Here is a 12,162-nt window from a genome sequence, read left to right as displayed (position 1 = left end):
AGCTCACTGGGGGCACTGATGTAAAGGGCCCTCTAGGGACACTAATGTAGGGGGGTTCTCTGGGGACACTGATGTAAGGAGGGGGGCTCTCTGGGGACACTGATGTAAGGGGCGCCTCTCTGGGACCACTAATGTAAGGAGGGCTCTCTGGGGACACTGATGTAAGGGGAGGGGCTCTTTGGGGACACTGATGTAATAGGGGGGCTCTCTGGGGACACTGATGTAAGGGGGGCTCTCTGGGGACCCTAATGTAAGGGGAAAGGCTCTCTGGGGACACTTGTGTAAGGGGGGGCTCTCTGGAGACAATGATGTAGTGAGGGGGGCTCTCTGGGGACACTGATGTAAGGGGGGCTCTCTGGGGACACTGATGTAAGGGGGGCTCTCTGGGGACATTAATGTAAGGAGGCGACTCTCTGGGGACACTGATGTAAGGGGGGCCCTCTGGGGACCCTGATGTAAGGTGATGCTCTCTGGGGACACTGATGTAAGGAAGAGGTTCTCTAGGGACTCTGATGTAAAGGGGAGGCTCTCTTGGGATCCTGATTTAAGGAAGGACTCTCTGGGGACCCTGATGTAAAATGGAGGCTCTCTGGGGACACAGATGTAAGGGGGGCTCCCTGGGGCCACTGATGTAAGGGGGCTCTCTGGGGACACTGATGTAAGGAAGGGGCTCTCTGAGAACTCTGATGTAAAGGGGAGGCTCTCTTGGGATCCTGGTGTAAAGGATGGCTCTCTGGGGACCCTGATGTAAATTGGGCGCTCTCTGGGGACCCTGGTGTAAATTGGAGGCTTTCTGGGGACACTGATGTAAGTGGGGCTCTCTGGGGACCCTGATGTAAGGAAGGGGCTCTCTGGGGACCCTGATGTAATGAAGGGGGCTCCGGGGACCCTAATGTAAGTAGGGAGGCTTTCTGGGGACCCTGATGTAAGGGGAGGCTCTCTGGAGACCCTGATGTAAGGGGAGGCTTTCTGGGGACCCTGATGTAAGGTGAGGCTAACTGTGGACCCTGATGTAAGTAGAGAGGCTCTCTGGGGACCCTGAGGTAAGGGGGGCTCTCTGGGGACCCTGATGTAAGGGGGCTCTCTGGGGACCATGATGTAAGTAGGGAGCCTCCCTAGGGACCCTGATGTAATGAGGAGGGACTCAGGGGACCCTGATGTAAGTGGGGGACCCGCACTCAGATATGTAACATTATATATATACAGTGCCTTGCAAAAGTATTTGGCCCCCTTGAACTTTTCAACCTTTTGCCACATTTCAGGCTTCAAACATAAAGATATAACATTTTTATTTTTTGTGAAGAATCACCAACAAGTGGGACACAATTGTGAAGTGGAACGAAATCTATTGGATATTTTAAACTTTTTTAGCAAATAAAAAACTTAAAAGTGGTTTGTGCAAAATTATTCGGCCCCTTTACTTTCAGTGCAGCAAACTCACTCTAGAAGTTCAGCGAGGATCTCTGAATGATCCAATGTTGTCCTAAATGACTGATGGTGATAAATAGAATCCACCTGTGTGTAATCAAGTCTCTGTATAAATGCACCTGCTCTGTGATAGTCTCAGGGTTCTGTTTAAAGCGCAGAGAGCATCATGAAGACCAGGGAACACACCAGGCAGGTCCGTAATACTGTTGTGGAGAAGTTTAAAGCCGGATTTGGATACAAAAAGATTTCCCAAGCTTTAAACATCCCAAGGAGCACTGTGCAAGCGATCATTTTGAAATGGAAGGAGTATCAGACCACTGCAAATCTACCAAGACCTGGCTGTCCCTCTAAACTTTCAGCTCAGACAAGGAGAAGACTGATCAGAGATGCAGCCAAGAGGCCCATGATCACTCTGGATGAACTGCAGAGAACTACAGCTGAGGTGGGAGAGTCTGTCCATAGGACAACAATCAGCCGTACACTGCACAAATCTGGCCTTTATGGAAGAGTGGCAAGAAGCAAGCCATTTCTCAAAGATATCCATAAAAAGTCTCGTCTAAAGTTTGCCACAAGCCACCTGGGAGACACACCAAACATGTGGAAGAAGGTGCTCTGGTCAGATGAAACCAAAATGTTTGGCGTAAAAGCAACACAGCTCATCACCCTCAACACACCATCCCCACTGTCAAACATGGTGGTGGCAGCATCATGGTTTGGGCCTGCTTTTCTTCAGCAGGGACAGGGAAGATGGTTAAAATTGAGGGGAAGATGGATGCAGCCAAATACAGGACCATTCTGGATGAAAACCTGTTGGAGTCTGCAAAAGACCTGAAACTGGGACGGAGATTTATCTTCCAACAAGACAATGATCCCAAACATACAGCAAAATCTACAAAGGAATGGTTCACAAATAAACGTATCCAGGTGTTAGAATGGCCAAGTCAAAGTCCAGACCTGAATCCAATCGAGAATCTGTGAAAAGAGCTGAAAACTGCTGTTCAAACGCTCTCCATCCAACCTCACTGAGCTCGAGCTGTTTTACAAGGAAGAATGGGCAAGAATTTCAGTCTCTCGATGTGCAAAACTGATAGAGACCCCAAGCGACTTGCAGCTGTAATCGCAGCAAAAGGTGGCTCTACAAAGTATTAACACAAGGTGGCCGAATAATTTTGCACGCCCCACTTTTCATTTTTTTATTAGTTAAAAAAGTTTCAAAAATCCAATAGATTTCGTTCCACTTCACAATTGTGTCCCACTTGTTGGTGATTCTTCACAAAAAAATAAAAATGTTATATCTTTATGTTTGAAGCCTGAAATGTGGCAAAAGGTTGAAAAGTTCAAGGGGGCCGAATACTTTCGCAAGGCACTGTATATATATATATATATATATATATATATATATATATATATATATATATATATATATATATATATATATTATATACACGTGTATGCCCGCCCAAGTGTATGCTTTTCTTTACTTCGCTGCTATGGACTCTAGCCCGAGATCTTTTGTAGACCCAGCAACCAGGGGGCCCTTCTTGGTTTCTTGCATCGGGGCCCAAGATTCTAGTTACGCATCTGCTGCACAGCATTCTTTATTATGTTTTCTGGGGAGGTAATATACCTTTAATGAGTTGTTTGGTCACTTCCATTTTTTATGTCAGTGTATCACTTTGTATAATAAAGATGACATTTACTTGTCCAGAATATAGTTTCCAACTGTGTATGTATTTAAGTACATTTTGAACATTTTGATATCCTGTAGTAGTCCCGTAATCAGGTTTGGTCTTGTGGTTTAAATGGTCACATAGTTGTTTCTTATATAGTTGCCACTTTTACTGTTTGAATCCCTAGTTATATTACATTACAGACAACAGCCAAAGTAATACTCCTGATAGATAAAAGTAGCCAGTTTGTAATTCAGTTGACTATCATCTACCTACAACCTAAAAAGCAAAAAAAAAAAAAAAAAACTGTTTATATATTGGCACTTTAAAGGCTAAGTTTACTTTTTTTTTGTTATTCCAGCTTCCCTCTGTACCAATATGGCATCAATGTACCACTGTTGCAAAAAAGAAAAAGCTTTCTTTATCTTCTAGGATAGACCTTACCTTTGCCTTCAGTGTCTTCTATAGAAAACACCTCCACTACTTCCTGATACCTATGATGGGGGCAGGCAGGGTCCAGGAGTGCTGGTGTTCTGTCAATTACTGTAGATCATCAGATATTGCCACCAACAATCTGCGCATATGCTGTAGTGACGTCACTCCAGCTGATCTGCTGTTCAGCTTGAGTCATGTCGACACTGCGCATGCACATATCGTTGGAGGCATTATCCGATGATCAGCAAAATGCAGAGGCAGAATCTGATATGAGACTTGGAGAGGAGGTTTTCTCCCCCCTCCTCGTCCTATACACACACAGGTGTATTCCTCCTCCATGCAGCCTGTATAGAGTATTACACTGTATCCCCCACACAGACTGTCCTTACTGATCTTCCTCCTCAGGGTCCTCTCCAGAGTCCCATCCAGGATGTTAGTAATGGTCTCTGGGTTGAAGAAGGCGGCGATCCTCTCTCTGCTCAGATCCAGGTTCATCTCTCCGCTGATAACTCTGCAACTGTCCTATCAGATTCTGCCTCCGCACTTTGCTGATCATCAGATAATGCCTCCGACAATCTGTGCAGTGTTGACGTCACACCAGCTTATCCACAGATCAGCTGTAGTGATGTCACCACTGCGCATGCGCAGATTGTCTAAAGCATGATCTGCAGGCTGCTCTGTGCAAACCAACTGCACAGAGCAGGTAAGTATAACATGTTTATTATTATTTTTAAGACAAGAGCATTTAATATCAAATTAATGAACGAAGGAATTAGTTTATCAGCTGACTGTCAGGGCTGGGCTCAGCCCTTCCTTCTCAGAGCAGGCCGCTCAGCTGTTGGTTAATTGCCAGCTTTAATCTTTTCCACAGTGACTGACCTGAAGATAATATCCTGTTCGTCAGTCCTGCTGGTTACTTAAGCTGTTCAGTTCAGTCCCTCTCTGCCTTCGCCTTGGTCAACACATCCTGAGACTCTCTCCTGTGTACCTGTTGAAGACTTGCTTGGCTGACGTCCCTTCTGGTTCCTGATCCTGCTTGCTGTTCCACTAAGCTGATTCTCTGGTTTTCTGATTTCCTGGCCTGCCCTGAAGTATGATTTGACTACGTTGCTCTGTTTACCTTTTACTGTTATTGTTATTAAACAAATGTGATTTTAACTGCACTTCTGTCTCGGTCTGGTTCATGGTTTCTGACAGTAGGCGAAGGCCATGAATTCAGAGGATGCAGTCAATCCACTTGTTGGTAATATTTTCTCCAGGTTGGATGAGCAGGATCACCACATACAGATGCTCCTGAATCGCACGGATCCCCTGGAATCTCCCACTGTGGCTATTCCAGTACAACCTGTGTTACAGGCCGTCCCTGCTGCTGCTCCAGCTTCTGTGCAGGCACGTACCACGGGTATTACCTCTATAAGAGGTATGTCTGGTTTCGCTCCGCTTCCCCAGTAATTTGGGGGCGATCCAGTTCAATGCAGAGGGTTTCTCAATCAGGTTGAGACATACTTTGAGATGCTGCCCCAGGCATTTCTCACAGACAGAAGTAAAGTAGGTTTTGTGATATCTTTACATTCTGAGAGAGCCTTGGCCTGGGAAAACCCTCTATGGAAAACACAAAAAACCCATTGTCCTGAGTTACTCAGAGTTTGTGGCTTCCTTTAAAAGGGCATTTGATGTTCCCGCATGCTCCAAATCTGCTACCAAGTGCCACATGTCCATCAAACAGAGTACGAAAACTCTTGCCGATTACTCAATTGAATTCCGTACTCTGGCAGCAGAGGTTGCGTGGAACAACGAGGCTACTTTTTCTCATGGTCTCTCAGATACCATGAAAGATGAGATAGCAGCCCGAGATATACCCACTGAGCTGGAGAAGTTGATCACGTTTGCCATCCTCATTGGCTCCAGACTCATAGAAATACTCTTTTAAGTAGCTCTTGTGGAAGCCTCCTGTACATTTATTAAGAGAGAAAATTTTTGAGAGAGAGGGAGTCCTAGCTAATTAAGGATACCACGTCCCCATATTAGTGAATACAACAGAGAAAAAGGGGCCAAAAGAGGGCTGGGGAATCACCAACCCCCGGGACTTTAACGGTATCCAATCAAAAAATATTTACCAAGGAAAAAATCTTGATATATAAAATATTACAATTTTATTCAAACTATACACAATTTTAATTTAAACATTCATAAAAACGATGCTTTGACATCAATTTACAAGGGAAAACATATTTATATTTAATCCCATTTTTCACCGAACAAGAGAAGTGAAGAAAAGGCAAGCTGCAATCATTCTCAACATGTTTCGCCCAGGAATGGGCTTCTTCAGGAAAAACTGATTGAGCGGCCAACAAAACTAGGGTAATGAATGATAAAAGAATGTTATTGTCAATTAGTGCATAGAGTAACGATGGTCAATAGGGTAAATAACAAACAATTAATATGAATAATTTTTGCGTAGGTTGAGTTATTAAAACAGATACATAGGATACAACGTATTTTTTGATTGGATACCGTTAAAGTCCCGGGGGTTGGTGATTCCCCAGCCCTCTTTTGGCCCCTTTTTCTCTGTTGTATCCTCCTGTACATTTGTCTCCGAGCTTTACAGTCCCACCCTTGCCTCCCTCACTTTCCATTCCTCCTGGTACCGAGTTTGTCAGTGAAGATGAACCCATGCTCTTGGGCTTCACACGTCTCTCTGTGGATGAGAGAACCTTTAGGAGGAGGGAGAGATTGTGCTTTTATTGTGGCCAGGCAGATCACTATTTGAAGTCTTGTCCTACCCGTCCAGGGAACACCTGAACCTAGAGGTCCTGTGGAGAACAGACCTTAGGTGGCGCTGTTTCGTCCCCAGTTAGAAGCATAAGAAGCAAGAAGCATACAGAAGCATAAGCCCCTGGTTCCGGTAACCTTTCTTGGTCTAAGTCATCTGTGGAGATACAGGCTCTAATCAACTGTGGGTCTGCAGGCCTGTTCATTGATGCTGCCTTTGTATCTAAGCACTCTACTTACCATTGAGGTACGTGACGGGAAACCTTTACAGCCTGCCCATGTGACTCATGAGACTGTTCCGTTGTCCATGGCCGTAGAGGCTCTTAACCATGAGATAATCCAATTCCAAGTTATTTCCTCAGGTTATTGGTTATCCTTGGTTACAGAGGCACAACCCCTCTTTTGACTTGCTGCATTGTGGTGACCAGGAGAGAACCTCAACACAAAGCCAGACATGTTTCCAGAATGTGGCCTATGGTCCTATGCACCTCTTCACTCTCCTCCCTGCCGGAAGAGGAGTACCGTGCTTTTAGCGATGTCTTTGACAAAGGTCAAGCCGGTAGTTTGCCTCCACACTGGTCATATGATTGCGCAATTGACCTTCAACCTGGTGCCATACCCCCTTGTGGCCGGGTTTACCCTTTGTCGGTCATGGAGGATAAGGCCATGGAGGAGTATGTTGCAGACACACTTTCTCGAGGATTCAGCTGCAAGATCTCGTCTCCTGCTGGTGCTGGTTTCTTCTTTGTGAAGAAGAGGAGAGTGGTGAACTGAAACCTTGTATTGATTATAGGGGTCTCAATCATTTCACAATTAAGTATGCCTATCCAATTCCGTTTTGGTTACGGAGTTATTTGACCACTTCAAGGGAGCAACAGTTTTCACAAAGCTGAATTTGAGAGAAGCATACAATCTCGTGAGGATCAAGGAGGGCGACAAATGGAAAACTGCATTTAATACCAGAACAGGCCATTATGAGTACCTCGTAATGCCATTTGGCCTTTGCCCACCGAGATTTGTTGCAGCTATGTGTGGTGGTTTATCTCAAAGATGTCCTCATTTTTTCCAAGACCCTAGAGACCCTAGAGACCCAACCACACAGATGTCTGTCGTGTGCTTCAGAAGCTGAGAGAGAACAATCTCTATTGTAAATTGGAGAAGTGCGAGTTCCAGGTTAAGTTACTGGGTTATGTAATTTCCACTGCGGTTTTTCAATGGACCCAGAGAAACTTTCAGCAGTCCTACGTTTTCTTAGCTTTGCCAATTATTATCAAAACTTTATTCGTAACTTCTCGTCTCTGGTCAAGCCCCTGACTGATATATTCAGAAAGGACGGTAACCCACAGAATTCATTTCCGGAGTCCATTAATGCATTTGAGAGTCTCAATGATGCGTTTTTTTCTGTTCCTGTGTTGGCACATCCTGATCCTATGTTACCCTTTATCCTTGAGGTTGATTCTTCTGAGACTGGAGTTGGTGCCCTTCTGTCTCGATGTTCTACCTCTGAAAGCACCATGCATCCTTGTGGCTACTTTTCCAAGAAATTGTCACCTGCGGAATGCAATTATGAGAATGGAGACAGAGAGTTGTTAGCGATCATTTTAGCCCTTAAAATGAAGGTACCACTGTGCCGGTTCTCATTCTTACTGACCATAAGAATCTCACATTCTTGTCTGAGGCTAAATGCCTCTCTCCCAGAAGGGCAAGATGGGCTCTTTTCTTGTCAAGTTTCAATTACATTGTTTCATTCCTACTGAGGACTAATAATGTAAAGCGCTTTGTCGCAAAAATTTTCCTCCACTTCCAAGATGGAATTGGTTCCTGTTCCTGTGATTCCTCCTGATCGTATTCTGGCTACGGTTTGCACCAGTCACTTCTCCTTTGAGTGACAAAATTCTTGCCGCTTAGGTCCATGCTCCTCCTGAGAAACCTTGTGACTGCTGCTTTGTCCCTGAGAGTCTCCGTACTGCCGTGCTCCAGACTTACCATTCTCCCAAGGCTGCTGGCAACCCTGGGAGGAATCAACTCTTTTGGTCTATTTCCCAACTATTCTGGTGGCCTAGTCTACTTTCTGATGTAGCCTCCTTCATAGCTGTTTGTTCCGTGAGTGAGCTCAGAGTAAGACACCACGACACCTTCCAGTGGGCCACCTACAACCCATTCCCTATGGAGAGAGGCCTTGGACCTACCTGTCCATGGATTTAATTGTGGAGTTACCCAATTCTCAGGGCAACACAATTATCCTTATTTTGGTTGATCGGTTCTCGAAGATGTCTCATTGTAGTCCACTTAAGAAATTTACCACATCTAAGGAACTGGCTTCCATTTTTGCTTTGGGAGACCTTTCGCTTACATGGGCTACCTAAGGTGATCATCTCGGACAAGGGTAGTCAGTTTGTGTCCCGGTTCTCGCAAACCTTTTGTGCACAGTTGGGAATTCAGCTTTCTTTCTCCTCTGCATATCACCCGCAGTCTAATGGGGCTGCAGAATGAGCCAACCAGTCCTTGGAACAGTTTCTATGTGGCTATATTTCTGACCATCATAAAAACTGGTCAGACCTCTTACCTTGGGCTGAGTTTGCTCACAATAGTGCTTTGAATTCTGCTTCCCGATTGTCCCTGTTTATGGCAAACTATGGTTTCCAACCTTCCATGTTGACTGACTCATTTGTTCCGCAGAGTATCCCTGCATTAGAGGAGCATCTCCGTGGTTTTCGTTACACTTGGGCACAAGTCCATGAGGCTTTGCGACATGCCAATGATAGGTACAGACTCCATGCTGACCGCAGACGCCTGCCTGCGCCTTCCTACCAGGTTGGGGACAGGGTCTGGCTGTCATCTCACAACCTCCGACTCTGTGTTCCCTCACTGAAGTTGGCACCTCGGATTATGGGGCCTTTCCGTATTCTCTGCAGGATTAACCCAGTGGCTTACGCTTTAGACCTTCCTTCTAATATGTGTATCTCAAATTTACTCCATGTCTCCTTATTAAAACATTTGGTCTGCAACCACTTTACTACCTCGGTGCCATGTCCTCACCCAGTACAGTTTGAGAACCATGAGGAGTATGAAGTGCAATGTATTGTTGACTCCCGTAGGTTCCATGGGTGCATAAAGTACCTGGTGCAAGGGTACGGTCTGGAGGAACGCTCTTGGGTCTCATCCTTGGATGTACATGCCCCTGTCTTCCTCTGTGCTTTCCATAGACATTTTCCCCTCAAACCTGGTGGTCCTCTGAGGGGGAGGGGTCATAGAGGAGGGGTACTGTCAAGGCTGGGCTCAGCCCCTCCTTCTCATAGCAGGCTGCTCAGCTGTCGGTTAATTGCCAGCTCCAGTCTTTTCCACAGTGACCGACCTGATGAGGATCTCCTGTTCGTCAGTCCTGCTGGATACTTAAGCTGTTCAGTTCAGTCCCTCTCTACCTTCGCCTTGGTCAACACATCCAGAGATTCTCTCCTGTGTACCTGTTGAAGACTTGCTTAGCTGACATCCAACTTCTGGTTCCTGATCCTGCTTGCTGTTCCACTAGGCTGATTCTCTGGTTTTCTGATTGCCTGGTCTGTCCTGAAGTATGCTGATCTCTGGCTCCCTGATGTCCTGGCTTGTCTGACAATCCATCCGGTTCCCGAGCTCTGGCTATGATTTGACTATGTTGCTCTGTTTACCTTTTACTATTATTATTAAACAAGTATGATTTTAACTGCACTTCTGTCTTGGTCTGATTCATGGTTTCTGACCTCATGAAAACACACAATGCACCTGCCCTCCCCCTCCAGGAGATTTCTCCCACCCACCTCTGTAGTTTCATGCTTCTCCAATGCAGGCAATGTCAGTGAGCAGTGTTCTCACTAAATACAAATCGACTGTTTTGTACCATCTTGTATAGACCGTTCATTTTACAGAACGTGCAGATGCTGAGCGATCACATAACAGCCTATGTAGAGCAGATCTGTAGTGCTGAAAACAGGACAGTGTGTCCCTGGGAATCTGTAAAACTCACCATACACTAAACAATTGTACTATCTCCTTTAGGTCTACCATCAACTATTTTGTGCAAGGGCCTGCCTGATTGGCTAGATAGGTGTGTCCTCCTATTATACAGTTTTGGTAAATCTAAAAGAGATTGTACAGGGAATGTACAGTGTATGGCCTTTATACGCCAACAATGAACTAGTTGTGTTTACGGCGCCATTAATTGTCAATGGCACCCCAAACGTGGAAGCAAATGTGCATTTTGTCGAGAGCAGAAATGAAAAATGTGCAAACCGCAACGTACAAAAATGTCCCACTGGTTGCTTTCCTAAAATCAATAGGCTCCCCAATGCATGTTGCAAAAAAACCCCCACACTAAATAACATACTCTCCTACTACACTGTAAATGGTGCCTGAAAGTGAAATTGGTGGGTTTACACGCTCCCCCTCCCTGAGCTGGAGCTGGATTACAAGAACATTATAGCTGAATGTCTCCCTCCTGTGTACTTGTGTAAAACTGGCCAAACATATACAATCTGATTGTACAATCTCTGTACAATTTCCTTTAGATTTACCAAACCTATGTAATAGGGAGACCCACCCAAATCTATATGTATTAAATCAGACAGGCCCTTGCACTACATAGTAGATCTAAAGGAGTATACACAGTCTAATTGTATGCTAAAAATAAAATCCCTGCATCTATAGACACCCATAATCTAACAATAAACTATCTAGCCCTGTAAAGAAAAAAATATGTATATGTACATTTTCTGAAGCCAGTCCGAGCCGATCTCCAGTGGCGGAAGCTCTGCAGAGGACACGGCCAACAACGGCTGTGAAATGAATAGGATGGGACGTCACCCATAGAGTTACTATGTGGCTTCCGTTGTTGGATGTGCCCTCTGCACTTGTCTTCACAGCGAAGCCACGGTTGACAGCTCAGCATAGGATTGGGGCGGATCGGCTTCAAAAAGGTATGTATACTGATTTTTTCTTTAAAAGGCTAGATAGGTTAGTGTTAGATTGTGGGAGTCTATAGATGCAGGGATTTTAGTTTAGAATGGAGTATAGATGGAGGGATTTTAGTTTTAGCATGGACTTCCACTTTAAGTGAAGAAGTAGGAAAGTGTGAAAATAATGAAGAGGTGATAAACTAAAGAGGGAAGTGTGGTCCAGAGTGGTAAAACAGAAAAGCAGTGCATGATGGGATATGAAATTCCAGGAAGGTCAAATGACAACATTCAAAGTGATGGTCTCAGAAAGCATTTGTTTAAATTTTGAACTGAGAAGTGAAAATTCAAAGCCACTGTGGACTAGGTAAAGGAGAGATAAGCACACTGGGATGGCTTAGGCAGAAAGGGCATTAGATAAGGTTTCTATTTATTATGAAAAGGGAAATTCTGTCCAAAAAGGTGAACTTGGCCTTTAAAACACTAAATCATAGTTCATTGTATTTTGCTAATCATATACAGAACTATTTTGTTTGCTTGCCCCTTTTACACTAGCGGACTGATCAAGTCTGCCTGTCACTTTTTCAGGCGGAGCCGATCAGACCCTTAAGTCTGCTCTATGGATATTTGTCCTTTGACACCTGCCAACGTCCGATCCTACCTGCTAAAAACAGATGGAATAGGATCTGTTATCCGTCCATCTGGTGGATCAGATGGCAGTCAGGTGGAAACTGACAGGTGTTCCATTTGCATCTGACCGCCCATAGAGGAGAGCAGGCTGTGTCTGTGTCTGCTCTGCATTAGCGTAGCGAACACAGACCAGCCATCCGCCTGCTCACTGTGGATCAGCGGACAGATTCTCCACCGAGCAATGCAACCCACCCCATGTGGAAAGAGCTTACTCAAGATGTATAGTGTATTTAAACTGAAAT

General features: G+C 45.0%; 1 protein-coding gene across 1 annotated transcript in view; it reads right to left on the bottom strand.

Moving 5' to 3' along the window:
- Positions 1–12,162, bottom strand: part of ARHGEF33 (Rho guanine nucleotide exchange factor 33) — a 282,191-nt gene that overhangs the window by 36,210 nt on the left and 233,819 nt on the right. The window lies entirely within an intron of this gene.

The sequence above is a fragment of the Lithobates pipiens genome, unplaced genomic scaffold, assembly GCF_037356315.1.
Source record: "Lithobates pipiens isolate NorthernLeopardFrog02 unplaced genomic scaffold, aLitPip1_a1.2 Scaffold_18, whole genome shotgun sequence".
Taxonomy (NCBI): Eukaryota; Metazoa; Chordata; class Amphibia; order Anura; family Ranidae; genus Lithobates; species Lithobates pipiens.
Note: the sequence above shows the minus strand (reverse complement) of the source record. Positions and strands in the feature narration are given on the sequence as shown.